At 45.4% G+C, this 21,223-nt stretch overlaps 1 protein-coding gene across 2 annotated transcripts in view; it reads right to left on the bottom strand.

Moving 5' to 3' along the window:
- Positions 1–21,223, bottom strand: part of LOC139376841 (v-akt murine thymoma viral oncogene homolog 3a) — a 126,152-nt gene that overhangs the window by 71,870 nt on the left and 33,059 nt on the right. The window lies entirely within an intron of this gene.

Raw genomic sequence — 21,223 nt, 5'->3', positions numbered from 1 at the left:
GCCCCCAGAATTTAATTGAGGATCCAACGCAAATACGCAAGATTCTCATACTGGGTTTCCAAGATTAGTCGTGGGCTAGCTTTCTATAGCTTTTGTTGTGTCTGTTGAATGAGCGTGCGGCCTTGGCTGTCTATCATCAAGATAATCTTTTAGCAGTCGACGCGCTGCTCTGACGAGGCAGTGGAAACAGGGGGTAGTGGAAATGCTGTGCTAGCCGACGAGGGGAGGACAGCTTATGTCGCAGCATTCCCCTTGTGTTAATCCATAATGCCGTCTTCCTCCTAGAGACTTCCTGATTAAGGGTGTACACACACGGAGGCAGAGCCGGTTAGAACGAGATGCTACACACTTCAATCTCAGCACTGGGCGAGCGGCTGCCTGGGAAAGAGTCATTGAGTAAGTAGTAGTAATCCCAGCTAAAAATAGCAGCCTGCAGACAGTGAGCTACTCATAGCAAAGAGTTAGCTCCTCTCACCTGAGGAGAGTGACTGAGGTGCCACTTCACCCTCCTAAAACCCAGAAGGGAGGATCTGCTTAGGTGCGTGAAAACACAGAGGAAAATAACTCTTTGCTACAGTATGAGAGACAGTAAGAATGTTTTAGAGTATGTCCTACAATTATGTGAATCTACAATTCTGAGTATCCCATCTTGTTACACTATTCATTGAGACAAGGTAGGATGTTTTACATGACATCTTGTGGCATTCCTCTCTTTCTAAAAGAGGACCAGTGCACTCGCTTGGTGGTGAATGTTTTATGACTGTGTTGTTCTAAAATGTTAACTTACTGGATGTCCAGAACAGAGGAAGTTGGTGGCAGCTTAATAAGGAGAGGACGGGCTCATGGCAATGGCTTGAGCAGAATTAGTTGGTATCCATGTGTTTTATACCATTCCATTCGCTCTGTTCCAGCAGCCTCCTGTGGTCCAAAAAAACAGAGATTTTTGCTCCACTACACTGCAAACATCTGTGGTCTCTGAAACAACTTCTTCAGGGAACCTGAGAGCATGAAAGTATCTCTCCATGCTCCATCTCTCCCTCTATGTCCTCTCTCCCCCCTCCTCCATCCCTCCTTCCCTGTCCTCTCTCCCTCCCTGCTCCATCTCTCCCTCCATGTTATCTCTCCCCCCTCCTCCATCCCTCCTTCCCTGTCCTCTCTCCCTCCCTCCCTGTCCTCTCTCCGTCCCTGCTACATCCCTCTCTCCATGTCCTCTCTCCCCCTCATCCATCCCATGTTCTCTCCCCCTCCTCCATCCCATGTTGTCTCTCCCCCCTCCTCCATCCCTCCCTCCCTGTCTTCTCTCCCCCTCCTCCATCCCTCCCTCCCTGTCTTCTCTCCCCCCTCCTCCATCCCTCCCTCCCTGTCCTCTCTCCCTCCCTGCCCTCTCCCTCCCTCCCTGTCCTCTCCCCCTCGCTCCTCCACCCCTCCCTCCCTATCTTCTCTCCCCTCCTCCATCCCTCCCTCCCTGTCGTCTCTCCCCCCTCCTCCATCCCTCCCTCCCTGTCTTCTCTCCCCCTCCTCCATCCCTCCCTCCCTGTCCTCTCTCCCTCCCTGCTCCATCTCTCCCTCCCGTCTCTCCCCCCTCCTCCATCCCTCCCTCCCTCCCTGTCGTCTCTCCCCCCTCCTCCATCCCTCCCTCCCTGTCGTCTCTCCCCCTCCTCCATCCCTCCCTCCCTGTCTTCTCTCCCCCTCCTCCATCCCTCCCTCCCTGTCCTCTCCCCCTCCCTGCTCCATCTCTCCCTCCCTGTCCTCTCCCCCTCGCTCCTCCACCCCTCCCTCCCTGTCTTCTCTCCCCTCCTCCATCCCTCCCTCCCTCCCTGTCGTCTCTCCCCCCTCCTCCATCCCTCCCTCCCTGTCGTCTCTCCCCCCTCCTCCATCCCTCCCTCCCTGTCGTCTCTCCCCCCTCCTCCATCCCTCCCTCCGTGTCTTCTCTCCCCCCTCCTTCATCCCTCCCTCCCTGTCTTCTCTCCCCCCTCCTCCATCCCTCCCTCCCTGCCCTCTCCCTGCTCCATCTCTCCCTCCCTGTCCTCTCCCCCTCGCCCCTTCACCCCTCCCTCCCTGTCTTCTCTCCCCCCTCCTCCATCCCTCCCTCCCTGTCGTCTCTCCCCCCTCCTCCATCCCTCCCTCCCTGTCGTCTCTCCCCCCTCCTTCATCCCTCCCTCCCTGTCGTCTCTCCCCCCTCCTCCATCCCTCCCTCCCTGTCGTCTCTCCCCCCTCCTCCATCCCTCCCTCCCTGTCGTCTCTCCCCCCTCCTCCTTCCCTCCCTCCCTGTCTTCTCTCCCCCCTCCTCCATCACTGTCTTCTCTCTCCCCTCCTCCATCCCTCCCTCCCTGTCTTCTCTCCCCCTCCTCCATCCCTCCCTCCCTGTCCTCTCTCCCTCCCTGCCCTCTCCCTGCTCCATCTCTCCCTCCCCGTCCTCTCCCCCTCGCTCCTCCATCTACCCCTTCCTGTCCTCTCTCCTTCCCTGCTCCGTTCCTCCCTGTCCTCAGCCTATGACCCAACATGACCTCTGGCCTATAGAGGCTGTGACTAGGGTTACTGTCCCTATCATGAAGCTGACTCCCTGACAAGCACAGCACAGAAACCAGAGAATATAGATCCGTTCTCGGCACAATGTCAGGAGAGAACAGAAACCTTATTGTACACCACACACCCTTAGATACTGTGGGGTAATACAGTACACATTTCTATTTCTAAGCAGGGACTGTTTTATTTCACAGAAATAGGTGTTTGCAGCCATTGGCCAGGCCAATGTATATTCAAACATATGTATGACATTATAGGCAACGACAACTTGAGATTAGAATGTCAGGTTCACTAACTAGCACAATACTGTTTATGTGGGCGATGAGAATCCATGAATTGATCCTTGTTTGAGTGCGGGTCAGGCCCTGCCAAAGCACCATAAATGAATGAGTCGAATGGCTTTGGCCATCACAGAAGAGACAAGCCTGGCCAATAGACAAAATGTAATAAAAGGGACAAGCCAGGGCTGGGAGTGCTGCATTATGGGTGAGGGAAGGAGTGGTGCTGGGAGACTCTGTGGGCAGAAGGCCCATCAGTGTCTGAGGAGAGGTATGATGATGAGAGGGCTGCTTACAGAGACATTATTAGTTATGTCAGCCTTGCAGCCAAATGCACCTATACCCAGCTACATCTACAACTAGTTACAGCAGCCTGGGCCCTGTTGGTGGGCTGCTAGGACTAAAAATATATTCCCTGCCTGCCCTCTTGCCCTCGGACACTTCACAGTCTCTGTACATGACAATGTCACGCTATAGGAGGAAATATAAAAGCATAAAATTGAGGCGGAGGGGGGGCGGCACATGTGGTGATTAACCTTGAGCAGAGAGGGAGGGACTGTATGGGAGGGACTGTGTGACAGAGAGGGCTGTGTGACAGGGAGGGACTGTATGGGAGGGACTGTGTGACAGAGAGGGCTGTGTGACAGAGAGGGCTGTGTGACAGAGAGGGACTGTGTGACAGGGAGGGACTGTGGAGTAAAGAGGGACTGTGTGACAGGGAGGGACTGTGGAGTAGGGAGGGACTGTGTGACAGAGATGGCTGTGTGACAGAGAGGGACTGTGTGACAGGGAGGGACTGTGTGACAGGGAGGGACTGTTTGACAGGGAGGGCTGTGTGACAGGGAGGGACTGTGTGACAGGGAGGGACTGTGTGGCAGGGAGGGACTGTGTGGCAGGGAGGGACTTTGTGACAGGGAGGGACTGTGTGACAGGGAGGGACTGTGTGACAGGGAGGGACTGTGTGACAGGGAGGGACTGTGGACTAGGGAGGGACTTTGTGACAGGGAGGGACTGTGTGACAGGGAGGGACTGTGTGACAGGGAGGGACTGTGTGACAGGGAGGGACTGTGTGACAGGGAGGGACTTTGTGACAGGGAGGGACTGTGGAGTAGGGAGGGACTTTGTGACAGGGAGGGACTGTGTGACAGGGAGGGACTGTGTGACAGGGAGGGACTGTGTGACAGGGAGGGACTTTGTGACAGGGAGGGACTGTGTGACAGGGAGGGACTGTGTGACAGGGAGGGACTGTGTGACAGGGAGGGACTGTGGAGTAGGGAGGGACTGTGTGACAGGGATGGACTGTGTGACAGGGAGGGACTGTGTGACAGGGAGGGACTGTGTGACAGGGAGGGACTGTGTGACAGGGAGGGACTGTGTGACAGGGAGGGACTTTGTGACAGGGAGGTTTCACTGAGTTTGAAGGTAGGCATTGAAATACATCCACAGGTACACCTCCAATAAGTAAACTACTACACACAGCCTATCACATTTAACAAACTAAAAACATTCAAATACCATTATAGAAGGTAAAGTAAAAACCCAAACCGGTCTGTGCATCAATCGTAAAATACGGTATACCGCCCAACCCTAATACAGTGTCGGCCCGCAATGCCCTTTTATGAATGCCCATGTGTAAGCCTACTATTTGTAAAACAGGCAATTTACAGTTAAACCCTTTCATTTAGTTACATTATATTTGGTTAATTGCATGTATTAATTACAGTACTTTACCATTCTCATTCTCTTAGCAAACCAACCTCTTACACTTGTGAGAAACAAGTTTTGGTTTATTTCATACCATCATCTAGACCTACACGCTTCATGTGAGCAATGAGCATGTGTCTGGTTTCTCTGTCCTGTTAAATGTTGACAAAGAAACCAGCCTGCATAGAAGCTCCTGGCCTGCTTTGCAAATGCCAGATGTAGGAAAGTGCCCAGCTGGGCTTCTCAGTCATTTTTTGTTCACCTCTCACACAGTAAGTCAACAAAGTCATTTAAGTGGTTTTACATCCATTCAAAATTATAATAGTTCCTCACAGTATTTGAAAAAACATCCCCATCAATAATCAGCGTCGCTGATAAATAGGCTATGGACATGGTTTGTGTGTATTTTAATAATTGTCCATTTCATCTTCATACTATAGCATAGCTGTCCCCTTCATACTTTCCTTGTCAATTCATTATTTTATAGCCTACTTTCAGGAAAGCCTAAGGTAGGCCAAGATATTTCAGTTTTAAGGAAAGGAGAAATATTTGCTTGTGTCTGACATACACTGGTGGCTTTGATTGACGGGTGGTTTTACAGACATGTGCATACAGAAAGTTTCCTAAATTAGCCTGTCTGGACTCCATCTCTTTAATACCAATCACATGTTAAGGTCATGATGTCATTTTATAAAAGGTCTGTTTTCAGTAGCTTAGGCTACATTCCCTCATTACGCCGTTCTCTCTTTGAAGAACAGATGTCAATGCCACTGACATCGAATGACCGCATCATTAGGGGTTTGTGACGTTATGCAAATATTTTGGGGGAAACCCATCGGACTTCATTTGAATGGCTTTGTGTGTCGAAATAGGATCTGTGTTGAATTGTTCTTTATGCAGAAAAACCATTCAAGGACAAGGTAGGCATATATCCTTATTCTGACTCCGTTCATGTGTCAATACAAAAATGGGACAAATGCTCTCCAACCTGGTATTTCTTCATTGGTTGATTTTATATTTATAAGTAATAACCTGAATAATCATAATGAAATGCCATGATAATAACGAAGTACAATGGCTTGTTTCAAGTAGGTTTTTATTAAGAAGCATATCCATGTAAACAAGAGAACAAGCATCCTTGTGACCTCCCCCTGAACAGTTATGTCAGTGACCATGTACATTGGCCTGGCCAATTACCGTAACCTCAAATTCCAAGACCGTCACAGCCCTACGGTGGAGTGAGTTTAACACTCTCGGGGGGGCTACCTGACGCTGTGTGAGGGGCCCACTACCTGCTGGGATGGAAACATGTTGCCTGGTCAGGGATAGTCAGTGTCAACACTACACTGTACTATACTGTAAGCGCTGCAGGGTTAATATGCTGGGACTAGTAACTCAAACGGCAAGAGAGAGGGTGGTATTGGTTTACCATTACTGTACTGGGGAATGGTTGGTGTCAGTGTTGAATCTAAGATAAGCTCAATGTGATTGGCAAACGCTAGGCCTACTACTTTTCATTGTAAAATTAGCATAGGCCAGTCCCCCCTAAACAAATGAATGGACTTCAATTAATGTGTGATGGAAGAAGACATGTGAGTGGAAGATGAATAGTTAGGCACAGTATACACTAGGAGACAGGTACAATCAAGGGAAAGCCTTTTTAGAAGACAAACCCTAGCTTTACTTAGCCTGAAAATCAGTTCTGTTACAGAAACGTAAAAGCAGTGTGGCAAACCTTACAATGGTTTTGCCTAGCGAGTAAACAAGAAAATACAAACATGCTGTCTAAACGCCAGACAAAGGAGCTGGGGAAAAAAACATCCTCCACTCAAACAGACATAGTAAAATGTTTTTTGAAAGCTTCCGTCTCATCTCCGGCAGCAAGGGGGAAAACAGTTTCCTGATAGCTTTCAGAATGAGTGCACTTCCTCCGTCTCTCTCTAGACTTCTCTCCTCTCTATCCCTCTCTCACATGCTTTCCTATCTCCCTCTCCCCCCCCCCCCTCCCTCCCTCCTACAGATGAGATGGCTTGAGTGCATTTCATTTCCTCTACATCTCTCTCACTCTCTCCCACCCTCTCCCCCTCTGTCCAAGATATGAAATTGGTAGAGTGGTAGAGTGCAGGGAGGTGGGGCTCCCCAGAGCATCGTTCTGTGGGATGGATTTGGTGGTGGCCCTGTTGCCCTCTCTAGCTGCTTAATGGACCCGCTTCCTCCTGCTTCACCCCCTTTGACTAGGAATTTCTGGAGTGTCTGAGGGGTGGCGGTAACCTGGCCAGGAGCTCCCTGTGCCCAAAAGCTATCAACAAACTAAAGACAATCCAATCTAATGACTTGTGTTCAATGAGGTGAAAGGTTCAAAACATACTGCCAATAGAGGGCGGGTCCATCAATATGTGCCACTGTCAATGTTGACAGTACTGGAAGTGGTTTTGGATACTATGTACAGTAGTTTCATGTCCTTTATGTACTGTCACTAAGGCTTAGAACACAAAGACGGGTGTGGATAAGTCACACAGGGAACCACAGATGTAAAATGCTGCCTTGTTAAACGTTTTGCCAGACTGTATACCTAGTGACAGATTTCTGTGAGAAAGGGTGAGTGCCAGGTAGCTACTATTCTGAGGTCTCATTCACATTCAGGTGCCACTGCCTCTGCCGCAGCACTCCCATCCTGCGCTACAACAGCAGACGTGAGGATTGTTTTGTTTTCTGTCTGTGAAACACACCTCAAGGACAATAATAATCCCAGCTAGGTCCCTGCTCGGCTACCAAGTGCTGTCTGTCTGGCTCTGAGGGGACTGGCAAGGGAAAGTCGTGCACGGTGCAGTCCGTGCCTCACGCCACCGTCCCCGCGCTGTGCGTCTGCCTCCCTCTGTCGCTGTCGACTCAGACTGGCTGGGGAATACAGCAGGGTGAATCCGGGACACGCCGCACCTCTTCTAGCTCACGCTACAGTGACAATCACCACCCCTGGGGCCTCGTTTATAACCGTCGCGTAAATTTCACACTAAATAACTGCCTGTGCCATTTCTGAAAAGAATACATACTTCAGTGGCAGTCGGTGATGTTTAAAATTAGGGAGGACCAAAAAATGTTTATGAGCATGGCCTTATTTCTATTACAGCATATTGGATGACTGTCATTCATATTCCATTCACCCAGTTCAATGTAACATCGATGGGTTTAGGCTATTACATTATACTCCATATGCCCATCATGAGGTTGCTACAACCTAGCATATAAATTAAAGTTGACAACGTAGGTGCACGGGTTGAGAGAAAAATTAGAGTAATCAAGGTGACAGACAGCGACATCAAGGTGACAAATACCACCTTGCACACTCTTGCCTGCATCTAGCTGATCTTGGGTGTGATCATTAGTCCAACAATTGCAAACAAGTGTTTCTATTGGACAAATTCAAGTATGTTTATCCCTGTTTTCGTTCTGTTTGCCTCCATTTAAGAAAGGTTTTTCAATAGAATCGGAGGAATATATACACCCCTGATCACTCGCTAACCGCTACAGACAGCCTACATCGTTGTCACCATATTAGCTTATGTCATAGTCAACACAGCTACTATAACTAACGCGTTAGTAAACCTGCTACAATCATGCAGTACAGTGTACAGCAAGCAGTTCAGCAGTTACACCGGTGGGCCCTGGTGGCAATAATTTTATAAAACCCCAAGCTTAACTTGACTTGGAAGAGTTCCAGTTTTGGATAGCCTTAACCAGATAGCTAACATAGCATCCCTCTTTGTTTGAGCCAGGTGTTTGAGTAGGCTAAAATAGCTAGCTGCATTCGCTAGCTAAGCAAGTTTTTTTTTAAATACAAGGAAATAAAACTGGCTCTCTCCCTCCCTCCCTCTCTCGCTCCTTCATTTAAGAAATTAATTTGTTTAAAACTGTTCAACTATTTTCTTTCTCACACTTTGAGTCAACTACCCACCACATTTTATGCAATGCAGTGCTAGCTAGCTGTAGCTTATGCTTTCAGTATAAGTTCATTCTCTGATCCTTTGATTGGGTGGACATAGGGCTGGGCGAAATGGACAAAATATCATATCACGATATTTTAACATTTTTGACGGAATTACGGTATTTTATGTTTTTAAATTATAAAAGTTCTAAACGTTCATGACCCTATTATAAGTTATTTCAATGGGGCTTTCTCCATTTATACTGGTCAATCCAACTCCAAGCAAAAATCATCTTCACCATTTTCAACAATTTCTGCATTTCCTGCACTTTTATTACTATTTCCACACTGTGCCACACAGCATGATATGGGCCAAAAAATATAGGCTTAGTTAATTGATGAACTGTTGGAATCATGGAAATATAACGAGTATGCTAATTCTATAGTTGGAATATAGTGGGCAGCACCTTGAATAGATTTTTGTTTGACATGACAACAAATTAATAAACCAAGGAGGAATAATTGACAGGGTAGGAACCCAAGTGTTGGTCAGTGTTTCCAGGTGTCACTAATTAGATGTTACATTACATGTTTTCTCACTTCATGTAGCTAGCTAGTTGGCCAACATATTCATGCTTTGCCTATTCCTCTCTGATAAGATACCGTTGCACAAACATGATTATCTAGGCCTACGCCAGCACTGGTACCAGTCAGTATTAGCTAGCTAGCTATGTTTGCTTCTTAATACATTTAGCAAGGTAGCTAGCCATCTAACAAGCAATTAGCATTAGCAACACCTTGCTAAGTAAAGACAAACTACAGGATAGTAGTTTGCAGACAGTAAGATACACAAACTAATAGTGTATAGAACGCTTGTGGAAATCAGCATGTCACCAACATTGGAGCATCAACCTGACCATGCAGAGTGAACGGCAAGAAAGTGCTCTTGATTCCGTGGTCGAGCAACTGCTAACTCCTTGGGCGACAGCGGGAAGGGCTTGGTGTGGTTGTTGGCATGCAGCAGCAGGAGGAAAGGGAAATGACTCAAGAAGAAAACGGAGTGAACTATACAAACTGACATTATACACGCCGGAGTAGCGGATCACATTTAACAAACCAAACATTGAAATACAATTATAGAAGGTAAAATAAAACAAACAGTTCCATGCATCAATATCAGTATATAGTACAATATGGTATACTGCTGCAAGAGCTCTGATATGTTGGAGGACGTCCTCTGGAAGTAGTTACTCTTACTTTGTAAGTCTATGGAACGGGGTGAGAACCATGAGCCTCCTAGGTTTTGTATTGAAGTCAATGTACCCAGAGGAGGATGGAAACTAGCTGCCCTCAATCTACACCAAGGTGCTATTCCAGAGAGTGCTGTTGAGGCTACTGTAGACCTATTTTAATCCATCATTTGGTGATGTGAATATATTCAGTATAGTTTTATCTAAAAAGGCTAACTTTTTTAATGTTTCACTGTTTTTTTTTTTAGGAAATTCCTCTGAGGAGCCTCCACTAACATACAGTACCAGTCAAACGTTTGGACACAAATAGAAAAACCTTGGAATGAGTAGGTGTGTCCAAACTATTGACTGGTACTGTACATCTAAAAGGATTGAGATTTATAAACTTGGCACACGCCATACTTCCTTCCATATTTCCTGTTATAAATCAGACCTGAGCTAAAAATGCATGCCATATTTGGCGAAAGACTGCCAGTTTCTGAAAGAAAACCATGGCTAATTGTTGTGGACCTGTCAGCAGAATGTTTGTATTCAACAATGCTTTGCATTGACATTACCCCCAACCTTCATTTATGCTGGACTACCTGCAAATTCTGAAACATTGTCTAGCCTACTGAAAAACATTGACATTAGATTAGGATACTTACAGTAGTTGCATACAGAACACAATGTAAAAGATCAACTGTCTGTTCACCTGTTGAATTTGGCTTTTATAAACCACGCTGCCTATGGGATCGCATAGGCTATGTATTTCAAGTTTTGCTGTAGCCCTATCTATTCACTAGGCCCCATTAAATAAATAATGAGCGTGGTCATTTGTTGTATGGCTACTTCAGGAAGGCATCACGGACAGAAAAGATTAGGAATTTATTCTGCAACGGAGGACAATCTCAATGGGTTTCCTCGACAACATCGTAAACTCAAATATACTCTCTAAAATAACTTGCATAAGTATGAAAGTACATGGATAATTAAATTAAAAGGGGAAATAAAGAAAATGTCTGTCTATGAAAAGATAGAACAAGATGTGAAACACTCAAAGACGAGCACATACAATCCCTCTGTCTGTACAGAATAATTTGCCTTCATAATCAGCCATTCATTTTCATTAGCTAGGGCTTAATGGCCGAGGGAACAAATACAGGCTTTCCTGCCTTAACAGGAAGTGAAGAGTGACAGCTCTGCTCTCTCCTCCCCCTCTATTGTTGGCAGAGGGAGTAGTGTTCAGAACATTTCAGCACCACGGGCTAAGACAGTTAACACTGTCATTTCCTGGTCACATCCCAGCAGGATACCGTCCCTCCATTTCCCCTTGATACTGAATAATGTAAAGCATGTAATGTGATGCTGATACTGTGATACTATTAATGTACAGACCGGAGGAAGCTTCATCAGCAGTAATGTCACAGCGTTCCCCTTCTCTGATGGGTTTTCCAGGAGGGTGTGGGAATGGAGGGGAAGGCTAGCTGAGCTGAGGGGTGAGCTGGGTGAGGAAATGACACCTCAACGGAGGTGAGAAAAGTGTGGGGGAAACCCCCCATTTTGTCTTAGCTGGAGATGGGTCAGAGCTTGGTAGCCAGTTTAGCTAATTCTGATGCGACCAGCTTAAAACACAAAGGCAATTTCTCTAAAGGTCACTCAAGACCCAATTTCACAGAACATGAGACAATAACTGATTTACAATGACTGTAGGTAAACAACGATGGGGGGGTTGTGATACACTGCCACACACTAATCTAGTAGTCTACATATTGCATAATGTTGTAGTGCAGGAAGGGATGTGAGGGTAAATATGTTGAACATAATGAGATCACATGTTCCCTTAAGGCTTACAGAGATGCAGGTGGCTATGCTCTAGGCCGGGCTATGGCTGTAAAGCATGTCACTGACAGCTGTAACTCCTGTCCAGCAGCACTTCCTACACAGAGGAGACAGAACAGCTATAACTCATTAAAATCCATAGTTGCTACATCAATTTTTTGTTAAATTAGTGATATACATCCATTTATTTTTGAATAATAACATATAAATGCCTTAGGAGCTTAGTTCATCTGTCGTACCCAATCAGAACTCAAAATATAAGCTTGTTTTAATGTTAATGTAAACAATGTATATGTAAACAAACCCTGTATAGCCTCAAAACATGGTTAAATCTATAATTTTGATATCACAATCCTTGCATTTGATATAACAGCCCTTGCATCCATAGCTTGGTCTCGGAATTTAAGAGTGGTTACATTTCTCCAGGCTTTCTCCTCAGCTTTTCACCAAAACACAGGCGTGGTGACCACTTTGTTATGGTTTCAATTGAGGACTCTAGCTTCAACATCCCTGGGTTGTATATCGGATCCTTTTATGGATTCTCCAAACAAGCTAGTCAGTTGACAACACTGTCAGACAACACTGAAACACCCTCTTTGCAGCTTTCAGTATACTGGGAGACACAAAGAAATGTAACCAACAAAGTATTACCAAGGAAATGTTTACTTTGTACATTGGCTATAAAGGCAAAGCTTGATGACATTGCACCAATGCAGAGTTTCTGTGAATACCAGTCATGTCCAAGGTCCCCAATCCCCTTCATACTTCAGGTGACGCTTGGCTGAAGAAACATGAGAAAACATCCCTATTTTGACAGGTGCTTCCATCCTGGGTGACCCTGAAAGATCTCCAAACAACCCCCCACCAGGCCTGACTGATGATGTATGGCAGACCTGTGTGTGTGTGTGTGTGTACACATGTAGCGTCCGTGTGTGTGCCTGCCTGCTAGACTCCCAGTGTTTTGCCGTCACGTTAAAGCAGCAGTGGTCTCAGCCCAGCCAGTCCTTTTGCTTCTGGTCATCAGTTCAGCTGGTGCGTAAACAAGTTGACAGGCCCGCTGGTTGGTGGTGGGGCGCGTATCTAGCCCTGCACTCTCCCCATTCCTCCCCTCTCGTCTCCTCTGTCCTCCCACCCTCCCCGGCAGCCTCTGCCACCACTGTCTCGCTCATCCACCCTTCCAGCCGGCAGCGAGCCGAGCAGCACCATCAATCGATGTGGCCCACCACTGTCTGCATGCTGATGACGACGGCCGGGCCAGCCTGTCCCTCTCTGTCGCCCTTTAAAAAGAGAGGCCTTCCCTGCTGCTTTTATGGAGCACTAACCTTTTAGAGCACCCGCCATGTAGATTTAATGCCAGAGGCTGATACAGGAGAGAGAGAGACCAGCAGGAATACAGTGACCTGAATCCTCCACTGTGGTTAAAGGGATGACACTTAATGTCAGCCAGTTGTTGGCATTTTTCTCCCACAGCCTACTATGATTGTTCAATTCTACATATGGTCAAGAACAATATCTAAGTTATATTACCAGTTAGTAGAAGAGAAGTGGGGGCTAAACATTATTTAGTGTGGCTGATGGCATGATGACAGAGGCAACATGGCTTGTGGAAGCTGTGACTGAGACGTCTGGAGTGGCTGGAAGCTGTGCTGCGTCGGCAGGGCTGGGGATGGGCTGCAGGGAGAAAGCTTGTCTTGCGTAAAGCACACACACAGGGTAAGCAGCCTCAATAACGTCACAATCTTAGATTACTAGCCCTGAGCTCCACATAATCACATTAACATCCTGGGCTCTGTGGCCTTTAGGAACATTAACTAGGTAATGAGGGATTCGGCTACTTTACTGCCACATGCACTGACTGTATAAGGTTCAAAGTTTTTTTTTAATATCTTTTATTGTTACATACACCAGATAGGTGCGGTGAATTGTGTTGTTTTACAGGGTCAGACATAGTAGTACAGCAACCCTGGAGTAAATTAGGGTTAAGTGCCTTGTTCAAAGGCATATCAACAGATTTTTCACCTTGTCGGCTCAGGTATTCGAACCAGTGACCTTTAGGTTAGGTCCCCTAGATGTACCTGAGAGAGCATCACCTCTGGAAAGGAGCTGGTGAGAGGATGATTAAAAATGCTGTGTACAAAAAAACAGGGAACAACAAGGGGATCAGTCAAAAGGAGCTTTCTAAAGCAGCTGCTGCTGAAGTGGATGGAAGGTGGTCATCACGTTACCAGTAGGCAGTCCCTTTCGTCTGTCAGGGCTTTAAGTCTAAGCTTTGCCCTTTTGACATCTTAAAAAGAGTTTGTGAGGGTTGTGAAGATGCAGCTTAAAATGCACATTATGTGTGGTTCAGAATGTGTCCCTAACCACCACAGACAGTATAGAGGTAGTTCTGGCACCCAGAACCAAATCTTCAGAACGTACTGGCCAGGAACTCAATTTACAGTAACATTTTAATGTAGGTCTGTCACAAGGGCCTACATAGATGGGTATGGGCCTTGTTGTGATTGTCACAGATAGGATACAACATTCTGTTGGTGACTGCCTCCACACAGTTGGAAGTGAGTGAGTCACTGCTCAACAATGTACACAGTTTGTTAAACCGCACTGTATCCCTTCCTCCGGATGTGGGTGTGGATGTCATTCACTACAAAAGCCCCCAGTGTCTGTCAGTGTGGCTGGCGCAAGCTGGCTGTGAGTGCGCATGTTTATCACTGTTGTATGTAAATGAGGGAGGAAGAGAATAAAAGAGAGATGCAAAAGAAGAAAGGGAGGAAGAAAGTCAGAGAGGTAAGGAAAGAGGAGAAAGAGACGAGTGTTTTGACTGTCTACTCTGTGCTGCAGTCGAGAGGGAGAGAAATGGGCGACACAAAGACAGCGGCGGCGGGTGATTGATATCAGAGCGGTCTGGCACTGCCACCTGATCCATTCGGCTCCAGCAGCACTGAACTCACTGAACTCACCGAGCCAAGATGGCCGTCCAGCTGGAAGCGAGGGGATGGGTGCACAGCAGCCCAATGCCCACTCGCTCATCACTGATGTCTCAACACTGCTGAGGGGTTTGTACTGACAGGCAAGCACAGTGGCATTCCCATGCATAGACACACCCACCCACACATCCATTTATTCTACACATGCTACAGTGCATCTTCTGGCCATGATTAAAGAGAAGTATGGATCATCATTTTGGTTTATGTATTTTAACATCCTACTGCCTCTCATTATAGCATGTCTTAGGGACATCGATAATATGCATCTAGGATTTCCTTTTCTGAGATACTAGGCCTATACAGTTTAGAACTCTGTGTAGCCTAAGTGCTAATGTGGGAAAGTGTGGATGTGACCTTCGACAGGAAGCCTCACCTCAACCCTCACAGCCATTAATCTCCTGGGTTACCATTCTAAAATCATATCCAATCATATACCTGGTGTATCAATGTCCCATCCTAACTCGTCCCAGATGAAAATCTATGGTTTAAAAAAAAAAGTTGAATTAAACAGGAGTCTAAATGCCTTCCTTCCTTCCTTTAGAAATGACTGGTCTTTCTGGGGTTCCAGTTCCAGTGCCTACCTGCCAGATGCAAACACTTCTCTGTTCTGCCTTCTTCCAAATAGAAATGAGCAGCAGCTCTCTGCCATTGAAAATGTGGCTTTTCTCCGGTCTGCTGCCGGAAGATTAGCAGTTGAGGGGAAGCTTGAGATGCATAGCTGTTTTCACACAGTAAGGACTACCTTCACACAGAAAGGACTACCTACACACAGAAAGTTAGAACACATGAAACAAGGGAAAGATGACAGGATATTTTTTCTTCCCTTCTTCCTCATATGACATCCGCTGAAGACTTTGCATATTCTCATTGGGCTGTTAGCAGCACAGCTTGCTTGCCTGCCTGTCTAGTCGAATGTAGTCCAGCATCATATTGTAGTCAGATGTGCTACATACATGGCAGTCATCTGACAGCCTAACTATGATGATGAATGTGAGTGAGGGCCAAGGCCCCAGTGTCCCAACCAAGACCCCAGGGTTAAGTAATAGAAGCACACTTTGAAAACAACCGTTGGCCATCTTGGATGCTGTCTCCAGTTCAAATACTGAACAAAAATATAATATAACTATTGTAAAATAGATTATACAGATTTTACTGGCACAATATGTATAAAATGAAGGTAGAAGCGTAAGTGTTATTGTTTCTTAGTTTACTCCAATTGGGGGAGGGGTGGTAGGGTTTGCGGGGAATAATAAAGGTATATTAAAAAATAATGTATGTATGAATGTATGTATGTATGTATGTATGTATGTATGTAGGTAGGTATGTAGGTAGGTAGGTAATTTTCCAAAACAATTGTTTACAGACAGATGATTTCACTTATAATTCAACATATCACAATTCCAGTGGGTCAGACGTTTACATATAATAAGTTGACTATGCCTTTAAACAGCTTGGAAAATTCCAGAAAATTATGTCATGGCTTTAAAAGCTTCTGATAGGCTAATTTACATCATTTGAGTCAATTGTAGGTGTACCTGTGGATGTATTTCAAGGCCTACCTACAAACTCACTGCCTCTTTGCTTGACATCATGGGAAAATCAAAAGAAAATCAGCCAAACACCTCAGAAAAAAATTGTAGACCTCCACAAGTTTGATTCATCTTTGGGAGCAATTTCCAAACGCCTGAAGGTACACCGTTCATCTGTACAAACAACAGTACGCAATGTTGCTTCAATATATCCACATAATTTTCTGTCCTCGTGATGCCATCTAAAGTCCCTCCTGCAGCAAAGCACCCCCACAACATGATGTTGCCACCCCCGTGCTTCACAGTTGGGATGGTGTTCTTCGGCTTGCAAGCCTCCCCCTTTTTCATCCAAATATAACAATGGTCATTATGGCCAAACAGTTCTATTTTTGTTTCATCAGAGGACAATTCTCCAAAAAGTAAGATTTTTGTCCCCATGTGCCGTAGTCTGGCTTTTTTATGGCGGTTTTGGAACAGTGGCTTCTTCCTTGCTGAGTGGCCTTTCAGAGGTTATGTTGATATAGGACTCATTTTACTGTGGATATAGATATTTTTGTACCTGTTTCCTCCAGCATCTTCACAAGGTCCTTTGCTGTTGTTCCGGGATTGATTTGCACTTTCGCACCAAAGCACGTTCATCTCTAGGAGACAGAACGCGTCTCCTTCCTGAGCGGTATGTCGGCTGCGTGGTCCCATGGTGTTTATACTTGCGTACTATTGTTTGTACAGATGAACATGGTACTTTCAGGCGTTTGGAAATTGCTCCCAAGGATGAACCAGTACAATTTTTTTTCTGAGGTATTTGGCTGATTTCTTTGGATTTTCCCATGATGTCAAGCAAAGAGGCACTGAGTTTGAAGGTAGACCTTGTAATGCATCCACAGGTACGCCTCCAATTGACTCAAATTATGTCAAATTAGCAGAAGCTTCTAAAGCCATGACATAATTTTCTGGAAATTGCCAAGCTGACTAAAGACACAGTCAACTTACTGTATGTAAACTTCTGACCCACTGGAATTGTGATACAGTGAATTATAAGTGAAAAAATCTGTCTGTAAACAATTGTTGGAAAAATGACTTGTGTCATGCACAAAGTAGATGTCCAAACCGACTTGCCAAAACTATAGTTTGTTAACAAGACATTTTTGGAGTGGCTGAAAAACAAGTTTTAATGACTCCAACCTAAGTGTATGTAACTTCCATAAGTAACTTCCGACTTCAACTGTATGTATATGGATATATATAATTACTAAAAAAATATTTGGGGGATTGGAAATGATGCAGACAATTACATTGATGGAAGCAACAATCTATCCGCAATACTAAAGCTGATCCACCCCTTAAAAAAAGTGTTGGTCGCATGTTCCATGAGCTGAAATAAAATAATAACAGATTTTTTCAGCACAAAAAGCTAATTTCTCTCAAATGTTTGTGCACACGTTTGTTTACATCCCTGTTAGTGAACATTTCCCCTCTGCCAAGATAGTCCATCCATCTTGTAGGTGTGGCTTATCAAGAAGCTGATGAAACAGCATGATCATTACACAGGTGCTCCTTGTGCTGGGACAAAAGGCCACTCTAAAATGTGCAGTTTGTAACACAAGTTTTGAGGGAGCGTTTAATTGGCATGCAGACTGCAGGAATGTCCACCAGAGCTGTTGCCAGATAATTTAATGTTCATTTCTCTACCATCAAATCAATTATATTTGTCACATACACGTGTTTAGCAGGTGTAGCGAAATACTTGTGTTTCTAGTTCCAACAGTGAAGTAATATCTAACAATACACACAATCTAAAGTAAAGTAATGGAATTAAGAATATATCAATAATTGGACGAGCAATTTCAGAGCAGCATAGATTAAGATACAGTAGAATAGGATAGAATACAGTATAAACATATGAGATGAGTAATGCAAAATATGTGAACATTATTAAACTGACTAGTGTTCCATTATTAAAGTAGCCAGTGATTTAAAGTCTATGTATATAGGGCAGCAGCCTCTGATGTGCTAGTGATGACTATTTAACAGTCTGATGGCCTTGAGATAGAAGCTGTTTTTCAGTCTCTCGGTCCCAGCTTTGATGTACTGACCTCGCCTTCTGGATGATAGCGAGGTGAACAGGCAGTGGCTTGTATGGTTCTTGTCCTTGATTATCTTTTTGGCCTTCCTGTGACGTCGGGGACTGTAGGTGTCCTGGAGGGCAGGTAGCTGGCCCCAGGTGGACAGACCGCACCACCCTCTAGAGGCCTTACGGTTGGGGGCGGTGCAGTTGCAAATGTGAATCTGTAAAAGTTTGGGAGGGTTTTAGGTGCCGAGACAAATTTCTTCAGCCTCCCGAGGTTGAAAAGGAGCTGTTGAGCCTTCTTCACCACACTGTCTGTGTAAGTGGACCATTTCAGTTCGTCAGTGATGTGTACACCAATGAATTTGAAGCTTTCCACCTTCTCCACTGTGGTCCCATCGATGTGGATAGGGGGGTGCTCCCTCTGCTGTTTCCTGAAGTCCACGATCAGCTCCTTAGTTTTGTTGAATTTGGGTGAGAGGTTATTTTCCAAACACTACACTCCCAGGGCCCTCGCCTCCTCCCTGTAGGCTGTCTCATCATTGTTAGTAATCAGGCCAACTACTGTTGTGTCGTCTGCAAACTTAATGATTGAGTTGGCGGCGTGCATGGCCACACAGCCATGAGTGAACAGGGAGTACAGGGGGGGCTGAGCCCGCATTCTTGTGGGGCCCCATTGTTCAGGATCAGCGAAGTGGAGGTGTTGTTTCCTACCCTCACCACCTGGGGACGGCCCGCCAGGACCCAGTTGCACAGGGCGGGGTTCAGACCCAGGGCCTCGAGCTTAATGATGTGCTTAAAGGGTACTATGGTGTTGAATGCTGAGCTATAGTGAATGAACAGCATTCTTACATAGGTATTCCTCTTGTCCAGAAGGGATAGGGCAGTGTGCAGTGCAATGGCGATTGCATCATCTGTGGATCTATTGGGGTGGTAAGCAAATTGAAGTGGGTCTAGGGTGTCAGGTAAGTTAGAGGTAATATGATCATTGACTAGTTTCTCAAAGCACTTCATGAAGACAGAAGTGGGTGCTACAGGGCGATAATAATTTAGTTCAGTTACCTTTGCTTTCTTGGGTACAGGAACAATGGTGGACAACTTGAAGCATGTTGGGACAACAGACTGGGATAGGGAGAGATTTAATATGTTCGTAAACACTCCAGCTAGCTGGTCTGCGCATGCTCTGAGGAAGCGGCTAGGGATGCCGTCTGGGCCGGCAGCCTTGCGAGGGTTAACACGCTTAAATTTCTTATTCACGTCGGCCATGGATAAAGAGAACCCACAGTACTTGGTAGTGGGCCGCGTCGGTGGCACTGTGTTATCTTCAAAGCGGGCGAGGAAAATATTTTGTTTGTCCGGAAGCAAGATGTCGGTGTTCGCGACATGGCTGGTTTTCCCTTTGGAGTCCGTGATTGTCTGTAGAACCTGCCACATACGTCTCGTGTCTGAGCCGTTGAATTGCGACTCCACTTTGTCTCTATACTGACGTTTTGCATGTTTGATTGTCTTAGAGGGAATAACTACATTGGGAATATGGCCGAATACAAACCTTGCCATGGTTAAATGCGATGGTTCGCGCTTTCAGTTTTGTACAAATGCTGCCATCTACTCATGGTTTCTGGTTAGGGTAGGTTTAATAGTCACAGTGGGTACAACATCTCCTATACACTTCCTGATAAACTCAGTCACCGTATCAGTGTATTTGTCTATGTTGTTCCCGGAGGCTACCTGGAACATATCCCGGTCCGCGTGATCAAAACAATCTTGAAGCGTGGATTCCGATTGGTCAGACCAGCGTTGAATAGTCCTTAGCATGGGTACTTCCTGTTTGAGTTTCTGGCTATAGGAAGGGAGGCGCAAAATACAGTCGTGGTCAGGTCTGCCGAAGAGAGGGTGGGGGAGGGCCTTGTAGGCATCCCGGAAGTTGGAGTAGCAGTAGTTAAGTGTTTTAGGATGTGGTTTCTGGTTTGCATAAAGTCCAGTGAAGTTCTTTGAGGGCTGTCGTGGTATCGGCTTGAAGGGGAATATACATGGCTGTGACTATAACCGAAGATAATTATCTTGGGAGGTAATACGGTCGCCATTTGATTGTGAGGTATTCTAGGTGGGGTGAACAAAAGGACTTGAGTTCCTGTATGTTATCACAATTAGAGGTTGACTGATTAAATCGGAAAGGCCAATTAATTAGGGACGATTTCAAGTTTTCATATCAATCGGTAATCTGCATTTTTGGACATCGATCATGGTCGATTACATTGCACTCCACGAGGAGACTGCGTGGAAGGTTGACTACCTGTTATGCGAGTGCAGCAAGGAGCCATGGTAAGGTGCTAGCTAGCATTAAACATATCTTATAAAAAAACAATCAATCAATCTTAACATACTCACTAGTTAACTACACATGATTGATGATATTACTAGTTTATCTAGCTTGTTCTGCGTTGCATAAAATCGATGCAGTGCCTGTTAATTTATCATTGAATCACAGCCTACTTTGCCAAACAGGTGATTGAACAAGCACATTCGTGAAAAAAGCACTGTCGTTGCACCAATGTGTACCTAACCATAAACATTAACGCCTTTCTTACAGTCAATACACAAGTATATATTTTTAAATCTGCATATTTAGTTAATATTGCCTGCTAACATGAATTTCTTTTAACTAGGGAAATTGTGTCCCTTATCTTGCGTTCTGTGCAACAGAGTCAGGGTATATGCAGCAGTTTGGGCCACCTGGCTCGTTTGCGAACTGTGTGAAGACTATTTCTTCCTAACAAAGACAGCCAACTTCACCAAATGGGGGATGATTTAACAAAAGCGCATTTTGTGAAAAAAGCACAATCGTTGCACGAATGTACCTAACCATAAACATCAATGCCTTTCTTAAAATCAATACACAGAAGTATATATTTTTAAACTTGCCTATTTAGTTCAAAGAAATTCATGTTAGCAGGCAATATTAATGTGTTCATTGTACGTAGAGTCAGGGTATGTGCAACAGTTTGGGCCGCCTGGCTCGTTGCGAACTAATTTGGCAGAATTGTACATAATTATGACATAACATTGAAGGTTGTACAATGTAACAGCAGTATTTAGACTTATGGATGCCACCCGTTAGATAAAATACGGAACGATTCCGTATTT

Source organism: Oncorhynchus clarkii, chromosome 20, assembly GCF_045791955.1.
Source record: "Oncorhynchus clarkii lewisi isolate Uvic-CL-2024 chromosome 20, UVic_Ocla_1.0, whole genome shotgun sequence".
Classification (NCBI taxonomy): Eukaryota; Metazoa; Chordata; class Actinopteri; order Salmoniformes; family Salmonidae; genus Oncorhynchus; species Oncorhynchus clarkii.
Note: the sequence above shows the minus strand (reverse complement) of the source record. Positions and strands in the feature narration are given on the sequence as shown.